General features: G+C 45.8%; 1 pseudogene; it reads left to right on the forward strand.

Moving 5' to 3' along the window:
- Positions 1–207, forward strand: part of LOC113222288 — an 8,202-nt pseudogene extending 7,995 nt beyond the window's left edge.
- Positions 208–12,397: the final 12,190 nt, after the last annotated feature.

Consider the following 12,397-nt stretch of genomic DNA (forward strand, 5'->3'; position numbering starts at 1 on the left):
ACAGAGTCCACAGACTGCTCCACATTTCACCCTACACAGAGTACAGAGACTGCTTCACAGAATACTACCAAAGGGGACCATCAAATGATCCCCAAGAAGTAATGAGCGCCTTAAAAGTAAGAAAGCCAACCTCCTCCCCCTCTCTTAACTCCCTCTCCTCATTTCCGCAGAACCAAAGAATATGAAGGGCCAGTGACGCCCCACTGAAGAACGCTCTCCTGCTGGTTACACTCTGTACATAGGGAGCACAACACTGCTCCGTGCTGCGTGAGGTCACTATTCTATACTACACTAGTACGATCTGTTTGTTCTATTCTATACTATTCCATTCTCTACGATAGAACACTACAGCTTCATTCTATACTATAAAATACTGTACTATCTGTTCTATTCTATTCTATTTTCTTCTATACGGAAAGGAGGTAGCCAGCTTGCTTTAGGCAGACAGTAAGGGAAGGGTCCCAGAGAGCCTCCAGCCCATGTTTTGTGCAGATAGGGGGACTTGCACGGGGGGCTCGCCTAAACATGCTCATAGCAGACTAAGGGTCCCCATGCACACAGGAGAATGGGGTGGAACCACCAGAAATTTGCTCCTTAGACAGGGAGCCCAGCCCCATCAGCTTCTATATAAAAGCCCTTGTAGTCAACTGGGAAGGGGGCCACCAGCAACCTGCTCTCAGGACCCCTCCTTTCGCTGAGAGCTTAACTTTTAGCTTAATAAGTTCCACTGCACTCACTCTTCGATGTCCCCGTGCCTGTTTCTTCCTGGTCACAAGACAAGAACCTGGACCCAGCTGAGCTAAAGAGCAAAACTCCTGCTTCAGTGCTACAGAACACTATCCTCTCTGTTCTGTGCCATGCGACTCTCCTATTCCACACCACACTACGTAATATTAATACTATGCTGTGTGTTCTAATCTAGACTGTATTATGCTATGCAATACTACGTCATTAGTTCAACTGTATACTCTACAATACTATCCCATTTGTTCTATTCTAGACCATGTAATACTATTTGTCCTATTGTATACTATACTACATAATGTTACACTGTTTCTTCTATTCTATGCTACCCTATATAACATTACACTATTTGTTCTATTCTGTGCTACTCTATAGAATTCTATTCTGTTTGTTCCATTCTATACAATACCTTGCATCATTTTACCATGTTCCACGATACAAGAGTAGAGTCCGTTATACTTTCATAATCTCTTTTCCAAGCTCTTACCCAGTAAGAAATGTGATGTTTCACTATGCCTCACATAAATGCACATTTCATGATAATCAATGCCATTTCCTATGGTTATAGAATTCTGTCTCTATGATTCTATTGATACGGCTTCTTTGGGCTTTTCTGTAAGTCCTCTGCAGTGTCTGGTTTCCTAGTGAAAAGATGACTAAGATCCCAATAAGATCCTACAAAACCAGCATTCACACAGGCTCACCTGTGTGCACACTGCTGGACTCTGTGTTGAAGGAGTGACAGGAAGACAGACGGCTGTCGGTGGATGGAAGGCAACAAGCACAGAGTAGATTCCAGAACTGAGACATGTCCCAAGGCTCTGGCACAGCTGAGGGTTGATCCCAAATCTAGCCTCTCACAGAAAGGCAGAGGAGACTTAACACAAAAAGCATGGAACTTTGCTTTCATAAAGCAAATGCTTACCATCCACTGTGAGGAGCTCAAGGAGAAATGGCAGTAGGCTCTACTAATAACGACTGCTTTAAAAAATGGAAGGGGGCTTACTCTCTTTTCGGACCCAGCCCGCCTGCACCCAGGTGAAATAAACAGCCATGTTGCTCACACAAAGCCTGTTTGGTGGTCTCTTCACACAGATGCGCATGTCATTTTGGTGCCGTGACTCGGATCAGGGGACCTCCCTTGGGAGATCAATCCCCTGTCCTCCTGCTCTTTGCTCTGTGAGAAAGATCTACTTACGACCTCTGGTGGAGACCAACCAGCCCAAGGAACATCTCACCAATTTTAAATTGGGTAAGCAGCCTCTTTTTACCATCTTCTCCAACCTCTCTCACTATCGCTCGACCTCTTTCTCCTTTCAATCTTTGTGCCACCCTTCAATCTCTCCCTTCTCTTAATTTCAATTCCTTTCATTTTCTGGTAGAGACAAAGGAGACATGTTTTATCCACGAACCCAAAACGCCGGCGCCGGGTCAGAGACTGGGGAAGGCAGCCTTCCCTTGGTGTTTAATCATTGCAGGGACGCCTCTCTGATTACTCACCCACGTTTCAGAGGTGTCTGACCACGCTGCAGGGACGTCTCCCTTGGTCCTTCACCCTTAGTGGCAAGCCCCGCTTTTCTGGGGGAGGGGCAAGCACCTCAACCCCCTTCTCTCCCTGTCTCTACCCCTTCTCTGCTTTTCTGGGGGAGGGAAAAGCACCCCAACCCCTTCCCTCCCTGTTTCTACCCCTTCTCTGCTTTTCTGGGGGAGGGGCAAGAACCCCAACCTCTTAATTTTGTGCCCCAGTCCATTACTTCCACTCCCCGACCCCTTTCCTGCTTTTCTGTAGGGCAGAAACCCCCGAATTCCTTCGGTGTCTCTACTCTCTCTTTTCTCTGGGCTTGCCTCCTTCACTATGGGCAACCTTCCACCCTCCGTTCATCCTTCTTCTCCCTTAGCCTGTGTTCTCAAGAACTTAAAACCTCTTCAACTCACACCTGACCTAAAACCTAAATGCCTTATTTTCTTCTACGATGCCGCTTAACCCCAATACAAATTCAACAGTCGTTCCAAAGAGTCAGAAAATGGCACTTTTGATTTTTCCATCCTACAAGATCTAAATAATTCTTGTCCTAAAATGAGCAACTTGTCTGAGGCGCCTGACGTCCAGGCATTCTTTTACACATCGGTCCCTCCCTAGTCTCTGTTCCCAATGCAACTCATCCCAAATCTTCCTTCTTTCCCCCCTGCCTGTCCCCTCAGTCCCAACCCCAAGCTTCGCTGAGTCTTTCCAGTCTTCCTTTTCTACCTCGCCTTCAAGGTGTACAATAATAGAGTAGAGGCAGCCAAGTACCAACTTATTTCTAAGTTGCAATTCCTTGTCCCCACTGTGACACAAACCACAGCCACATCTCCAGCACACAAGAACTTCCAAATGCCTGAACCACAGCTGCCAGGGGTTCCTCCAGAACCTCCTCACCCAGGAGCTTGCTACAAGTGCTGGAAATCTGGCCACTGGGCCAAGGAATGCCCGCAGCCCGGGATTCCTCCTAAGCGGTGTCCCATCTGAGTGGGACCCCACTGGGAGTCAGAATGCCCAACTCGCCCAGCAGCCACTCCCAGAGCCCCTGCAGCTCTGGCCCAAGGCTCTCTGACTCCTGCCCACACTTTATTGGCTTAGCGGCTGAAGATTGACGCTGTCCCATCCCCTTGGAAGCTTCCTGGACCATCACAGATGCTTTGGATAACTCTTACAGTGGAGGGTATACACCCAGATGGCCTGAAGTAACTGCAGAATCACAAGAAGTGCAAATGCACTGCCCTGCCTTAACTGATGACATTCCACCACAAAAGAAATGTAAATGACCGGTCCTTGCCTTAAGCGATAACATTATCTTGTGAAATTCCTTTTCCTGGCTCATCCTGGCTCAAAAACCTCCCCCAATGAGCATCTTGTGACCCCCACTCATGCCCGCCAGAGAACAACAGCCCTTTGACTGTAATTTTCCTTTACCTACCCAAATCCTATAAAACGTGTAAAACGGCCCCACCGTTGTCTCCCTTCACTGACTCTCTTTTCGGACTCAGCCCGCCTGCACCCAGGTGAAATAAGCAGCCACGTTGCTCAAATAAATAAATAAATAAATAAATAAAATAAATAAAAAATGGAAGGGAGAGGGTACATTTTCACATGGGCCATGTGGAAAGTTGGCTGGACCTGCCCCTGGACCTGCCGCTGGACCTCTCCCGGGACCTGCCCCTGGACCTGCCACTCGGTCTGCTACTGGACTGCTAACAAATGCTGCAGATTTTTATGGAGAAAAAAGTACAATGCGTCTCAGAGCAGCTGTCCCAGCTCTGGATGAAGCCGGCAGAAAAAGGAAGCAGCAGAGACACTGGTATCATTCAGTGGGCAGAGTCAATGACCCTCCTCTAAGTCCAGCAAAGTTCAACCTGCATGTCTGCAACTAGAAATACTAATCGTAAGCCAGACCTCCTGGCAAAAACCATTGATCCGCTGTAATTCTGTGTGGTGTGTTATGTCCATGTACAGGAAATCATTCACAAAGCCTTTAACCAGGGAGTACTAACATGACTTTTAATGCAATATAACAGCTTTGCACCCATTTAACATATATTTAACCCCAGTAGTATATTTCAATACTTATTTTATAGAACATCAGACATGTTTACCTAATGGCTCGAACTTTCACAATGTCTCTCTCCCTGAGAGGACAGCGGAGGATCCCATGCACTGTCTCCAGGAACGTGCCCCTCCCGGAGAGGATTCACAAATCCCATGTGCACATGCATGCATGCACAGACACATATCACACACACACATACACATGCACACGCACACCTACATGCAATACATACATTCACACATGCACACACATTCACATAATCACAGAATACCAACACATAACACATGCAGACACATACACACAACACTCAAACACACACGCACAAGCATATGCAAAACACTCAAACACACATGCGTATACATACACATTCTGACACACCTACATATGTAAATGCGTAGACATAACATGCACATATATACATGTATAACTATACACACACAAGCATCCATGCATGCCTACTTGCACATATGTGCAATCGTGCCTAAACATGTAACACATGCATACACATACATGCAACACAAATACACATGCACACATATACACATGCATGCACATGTACATTACACACAAAGGCACACATACATGCACAACACATATACATGCAATACACACTTTCATACACAGAAATGCAAACACACATACATATATACACCCCTCAAAGACCCCATTATTCAATTCTAAACAAGGTGGTTTATCTCCCAAATGTACCTTCTCATAATTAATAAGCTCTACTGCACATTTCTTGTTTCAAATACTGAGGTCTCACACACAGCACACACACATTTATACTCCAATACGTGTGAACATATAAATAGAAATAGGCACCCGTGCACGAAGACCCTCTTCTGTAAAGGGATTCTGAAACTTGAACTGAACGAATTCTGCTAATTATAGTCAGAGTCAGCAAAGATATATATTTGACCTCGGAATGAATAGACTCGTTCTTTTCCTTACCCCTGGCAACAGCAAGAATGTAAAACAGAGGTGTGTGATACGATGCCACTTATTCAATCCCACTTCCTGGGATCTGACCCACTTGTAATAGCGTTTCTGTCTGAGTGATTTCCTTCTGACTCAAATCATGAGATAATTTCTTCCCTTCCTGCTTTCTCTTTCCCAGGCCTTTTCACTATCCTTATATCATCTCGGAAACTAAATCATAGTTGTCAAAATGGAAGAAACAGCCTTAGGAGAGAATCCCACAGTGGAATGGACCCGAGAGAGGAAAAAATATTCTTTTGGAAAATGTACAAAAGGAAAAGTCAAGAGGCCTGGGTTCCCTCTCAAGACAGAAACACGTCGGCAAAGCAGGTCACTCAGCACAGTTCAGCTCTGTGTATGAAACAGATTCTAGTCCTTGTCCTTGTTTCAAGTTCTGTGTATGAAACAGATTCTAGCCCTTGTCCCTGTTTCATGATGTTGCAGTGAAGGAAACAAAACAGACAAAGGGCACAGGCTGAAGACAAGGATTTTAAAAGGATGACTTTTAAAATGTGCACCTGCTTTTCAAGGGCACAATGAGGACACTTTCAAGTATATTAAAGCTGATTTATAAGAGACGGGTATAAAGACTCTACAAGGTCATTAGACTTTAGGCTTACAAAGAAAACAAATCACATTCTCCTAGCATCACGAGTCAGGTGTTCCACAAATACTAAGAATAGCCACCGCAACGGTATCCACTATGAGGGGTCAAAACATAACTCTTGAAGCGTGACCAAGAGCTCCTATAATCTGATTTTTAGGAATCTAATCTTAAACATCCTCAGAGCTAGGACATCACAAAAATACAGAGCTCCAAATGCCGTGACACAAGTGCTAACAACACCTAGTTAAAAATGTACGAAGCATTTCAGGCAAAAATCTCAGAATCAGAAGAACACACGTTTTATAAGTTCTTCAACCTTCTGCAGACTTCAACAAAGACACGCTAGACTTAGCCATTGACGGTAACCCTGAGGCAACACGCAGTGTTCGGAAAAGCACAAGGCCTGCTCCGGGCTTTAGACCCCTGGGAACTTTCTCTGGACCACATCGAGTGGATGACTTTGAGAACTCAAAATAACCAACAACCAGTCCATGAACAGAGAAAGAAGACTGCAGCCTCCCTGGGGACCTGGCTCCATGCCTGCCCCCTTTATTCCGGATACCTTTGCCCTTCCTGGCTCCCTCCTCCTCCTGGAGATGCTCTGGGTTCAGGCCCCTCTCCAGCTGTGTCTCGGTCCACGGCTGGCTGCCCGTGTGAAGCACCAGGCCTTGAAGGGCCATCTCCACCTGCTCCCTGCACTTCCCACCCACCTCCGCCAAGACCCCCAAACTCTGGCTGCTCTCAGGGATCAGGGCACCCAGGCTCCCCTCACAGGCTCCAACTGGAGTCCTGCCCGCGGGTTTTCAGCAACACTTGGGACTTTCTTCTGGAAACTCTCGGCTCTGGGCTTTAGTGAACTGCGCCATCCAGCTCTTCTCTGGACTCTAAGCAGGACCTTTTCTGGGTCTTCCAACCCTTCCTCCATTTCCAAATGTGGGCTTTCCTTTGGCCTCCTCCTTCCAGACATGTATGCCTCACACTCTGGCTACTTGATCTGCACTTCTACCTAAGAGGCTCCCAAATGCACCCTGCTCCAGATTTTCCCCAAGCCTCCTCCTGTGTTTCCAAACTCGCAGCTTGCAGTGGTGTCTCTAAGTATCTCTGAGTCAGATCCACACTTGCTTCTCCTCCTGATTTCCGGCAAAGCGCAACGCCGACCTCGGGGTGCAGACTCGCAGCTTCATCCGCCTTCCTGCACTCACTCTTCCCCTCCTGACTCAGGCATGGAATCCCTCAGCTCACTGGCTGCCTTCTCTCCTCCTCTCGCCAGGGCGAGTGCCCTGTATGAGACTGCTCTGTCCCCCATGGCATGCCGCACATCAGAGGCGCGATTCTCTCCAAAACCCTCAGTGGCTCCCTAGTATCCCATAGGTAAGGACTTCCACATTCTGGCCCCAATCTAATTTTCTGGCCTCAGATATGCACATGTATATTTTATCTATGCAAAGAGAGTACAGGTCTCACACCTGCTCTCATTCCTGAGCTCCTAGCTCTTCCTGAAGGTGCTGTATGAGGTACCTATGCACTTTCCAAACACTAAGTGAATATGCACTTGGAGAACACTTACTTGAGAATTTGTGGCATTGCTGGATAACGTGGACAAAGTGAGAACTACACAGATGTGTGGATGCTGCCTTGCCCAGACCTCACTTACCCAGACACTCCCAGATGCTCAAGGTGACCAGCCCCATTGGCGCACAGACAGGCGCAGGCTGCACCCCCACAGCTGGGCCCCGTGACCTGAACTATAACCATGAAGCAGCTGTTTGCTCCTAAATCTGTTTATGCCGGTGTACTTGTTACACATTACTGAAACCAATAAAGTGTGACTCCAAAGAGACAATAATTGTATGAAAACTAAGTTGGATGCCTTTCAAAGACTTAATATATGGGAAATTTTCTTTCGTTTTAATCTTTTCTAAATTGCTATCAAATTAGGTATGGGCAAAAAATAAACACAATGTTTGAGGAAATAATTTTTAAAGGTTTCAAATCTAACATATCTTGTTTCTCTTGTGTTGCCTGCCCATTCTCTTCTAGAAGAATCAAAACTGTGGCAGGCCTGCCATGGCTGTGGTTGAGGAAAGAGGCCACACCCACAGCCAGTAGAACCACGCTCAGCAAGAGCCTAGCCCCGCGTGGAAGAGGCGTGAACACTCCCGGGAGAGGTGGATGTGCACTAACCGTTCCCAGCTCTGATCTCTTTGATTCACTGAATATGGTGATTGGTTTTATCTGAAAGTCAGACAAAAGGGTATCTACGCCCAGGAAAGACTAAACACTCTGGACCCTGCTGGGGCAGATGGTGACCATGACCCAGTGATACCACTCTCCAGTGGGCAGCCAGCCCAGTCTCCTAATCGTAAAGGACATTCATAGCAACACTATGAAAAAGAAACGCTACTGTTCTGTCCTGGAAAAGAGAAATTTAAAACATTAAATATACATGTTCTAACTAAGAGGCAGATGGACTGGGCGCGGTGGCTCACGCCTGTAATCCCAATCCCTTGTAAGGCCGAGGTGGGTGGATCATTTGAGGTCAGGAGTTCGAGACCAACCTGGCCAACATGGTGAAACCCCATCTCTACTAAAAATGCAAAAATTACCCGGATGTGTTGGCGGGCACCTGTCATCCCCGCTACTTAGGAGGCTGAGGCAGGAAAATTGCTTGAACCCGGGAGGTGGAGGTTGCAGCGAGCTGAGATCGTGCCACCGCACTCCAGCCTGGGCAACACCTTCTCAAAAAAAGTAAAATAAAATAAAATAAAATAAAATAAAATAATAAAAGGCAGACAAACAAAAGGAGATTTCCTCTTATCTTAAAAACAGAAGTATTTGTTTCACAGCCTGGATAATTGAAGATCTGCATAGAAATCACCTTGGGCCCCGCCCTCCCTCACAACAGACTGGGATAGAGGGAAGGAGGGCAGGAGGTGGGCCTCTTGTCCACGAGAGGCTCCCCCCGCCCCGTCCCCTTCCTCAGGAGGGCTGCCTGCCCAGCGCAGGCTCCGTTCTCCCCAGGTAAGACCCCGGCGTCTCTACAGGAACACCCACCTCCCTTCCCTGCAATCCACTCCAGCTGCTCACGGCCAGTCAAGGGGGGCGCTCTTCAGAGAGGAACAAACGGCTTCCAGGAGAGCCTGAACTCCCACATCCCAGGTGTGGTTTGCCAGGGAGCACAGAAGAAGGATGCAGGTCCCGAGAAGGAGGAGGCGCAGGAGGACGACGAGAGAGACAAGAGAGACCAGAGAGGCCGCCCAGCAGCGGGCTGAGCGCAGGATCTGGCTGAGGCCTCCTGGGGAGGGGCAGAGGCAAACGTGCTGCTGCTGCTTCTAGGCTGCTCTGGAGGATACAAACTCGGAAGGGGCTGCAAGGCAGGACTCGCTGAGGAGCAGTCATGTGGATGCTCCGCCTCTCACACGGCACACACTGACAACATGCAACTCACAAACAACACAACACGCATGTACAATGCGCTTATACAACACTCACAACACACAATGCACACAAACATACACAACCTACACAACACATACCCGATACATGCAACTCACAACACAATATGCATTTATAACACACTCATGCAACACATAACCAATACATGCAACTCACAACACATGTACGTACAACACACTCATACACACATACAGCGCACGTAACTCACATACAACACGCACCTACAGTGTACTCGTACAGCACTCATACATACACAACACACAACTCATATACAGCATGCACATGCAACACACTCATACAACACACAACACTCATACAACACGCAACACACGCAACTCACAACATGCACACACAACACTCACACAACATACACACGATACATACAACTCATGACATACACAAACAATACACTCATACAGCTCACGTACAACACATGCAACTCATGTTCAACACAACATGCACGTACAACACACACAGCACACACAACTCAATGCAACATTCACGTACAACACACTCATACAAAACAACACTCATACAACATACACACGATACATGCAACTCACAACACAACATACACATACAACACACTCATACAACACATAGAACACATGAAACTCACGCACAACACAACATGCATGTTCAACACTCTCATGCAACATATAACACATACAACATACACACAACACATGCAACTCAACACAAATACATGTAGAATGCACTCACAACACACAACACTCATACAACACACAACACATGCAAATCACACACGTATGACACACTCATACAACACACAACACTCAAACAACACACAACACTCAAACATACAATCAATGCAGCTCAACACAATATACACACACAACACACATACAACCCATGCAGCTCACATACAACACAACACTCTCATACAACACATTCATACAACACACACTGTACAGTTTCTAAGTATGAAATACAAAACAGTACACGCACGGTTTCTAAAGTATCATGAAAGCTTTTTTCAAAAAGGTCGTCCAATATCCAAACTGGTACCATGTCCTCATTTTCAGCTGCTGTTCAGATTCAAGCATTTTTATCATCCACTCTATGAATTATAATAATACAGCATACACCCATTTTTCATTTTACACCCACTTTGGTGTGGGGTGCTCCAAAACAGGGGCCAGGAGCCTCAGAGTTGTCCCTCGGAACAAAACACAACCCACACTCAGAGGCCAGGAAGGGAACTCGAAGGACGACACACACTCTCTCATCTGCAGAGCTCTGCTTCAATTACTTCACACGGAACTGGGGCTGGAATGGGGTTGGTGAGGTACAGACATGGCAAATTGAGACGAAAGTGGCAGGTGGAGAAAGATCGGCCAAAATCCAAGGAAAAATGCTGAACATTTTCCACAAGTAGTTCACACAACAGATGATACTCGAGCTACTGAAAGTTTATTCAGAGGCGTCTTGCTCCAAAGAGAAAGTTCTCTCCCAAGGTTATGGAAGATTCACAGCAGACACCTGCCCCCAACACACCATCTGCTGAGGGCCTATGAGTCAAAAAAAGATAAGACAGAAATAACAGTGCAGGGGGAGGAGAGCAGGAGGGGATCCAGAACTCGGAACCAAGTGAAGTGATGGGCGGACACTGAATGCCTGACTCCAGGGTTGTCAACTCAGAAAACAAGCCTGTTTAAGTCCGTAGTAACAGTGTTAGTGCTTTCACTGAACCTGCACTCAACACTGGAGAACCTCCCTGTGTTATGAAGACGATCTGAAAAATAACATTAATTCACAATGTAGAGTGATGATTCAGCCACAGAAAATAAAACTGATAGAATCCACTGCAAGTCACACTGTGTCTTTCTTTAAGGTTGGTTTATGGTGCAGAAAAGAGGCAGCTTGAGATCTAAAATACTTAAACTGGCAGACACCTCGTTTCCCTGAATTCTCCAACAGTGGCACCAGCTAGGGTAAGACAGAGTGGCTTTCAGAGCTTCCAAAACAGCAGAACAGATCAATCATAAATATGCAAAAGTCATCTGAAGACAGAATTAATATTCCACGTTTTCGCTTAAACTAGTCATGTGATTTCCAATAAGTGGGAAACATTCACACCAATTTTTATAAGAAAGTTCAATGTGAACACATAGTACAGAACACTATCTTTGTTTTGGAATTTATTGTGTTAATATGACAATTTCAATTGTCTTTAGGGATTCCTGATATTGAATGCTCATCTTCATTAATAATGAGCTACCCATTTTCTGACTGAGGAAACAGAAAGTTGTCACTGCCTAACAGCAATACTCAAAACAGCCTCTATGAAAGGAAAAGGTATATCTGTGTGCACACACATGCATACACATGCATACACATACCTAAACATGCACACACACATGTATGCACTGCACACGTGCATGCACACGTACACATGTGTGCATACATACATATGCATGCACACATATGCACATACATGCATACACATGCATATACGCACACACACAAACATATATACGCACGTACGCATGCACACATACATGCATATACACGTCACGCGTACACGCACATACACACATGCACACACATGCATGTGTACATGCCTACATAGGTATCATCTCAGGTATGTGGATTCAAAATTCTGATGCAAACAAGAATAATCACAAAACAAGGTAGGGTGTCAACAAGTGAGAATTGAGATGGAAGTTCTGGAATGTTCCAGAGACGATATGGGGAAGGTCCACACATCACATAAACATCTTACCCGCTTTAAACGTGACCATTCCTGCCAACATCGGCCTGGATTAAGATGATTTCATTGACATAAGGAACAGAAAATATAATACTTGTTCTAATGAGATTCTCTAACCATTAGATTATTTTCACAATGATAAGTAATCACTAAATAACTTTCTCTCAAGGGTCTAAAAATAAAAATAAGATAACAAAAGAAAGTCACAGTCCTGACAGTTTTATCATGCAAATCACAGCTGTGAAAATAAAGCACGTTTTTGAGACTATGCCCTCCTCAACTATCCTT

This window comes from Piliocolobus tephrosceles, unplaced genomic scaffold (genome assembly GCF_002776525.5).
Source record: "Piliocolobus tephrosceles isolate RC106 unplaced genomic scaffold, ASM277652v3 unscaffolded_30300, whole genome shotgun sequence".
Taxonomy (NCBI): Eukaryota; Metazoa; Chordata; class Mammalia; order Primates; family Cercopithecidae; genus Piliocolobus; species Piliocolobus tephrosceles.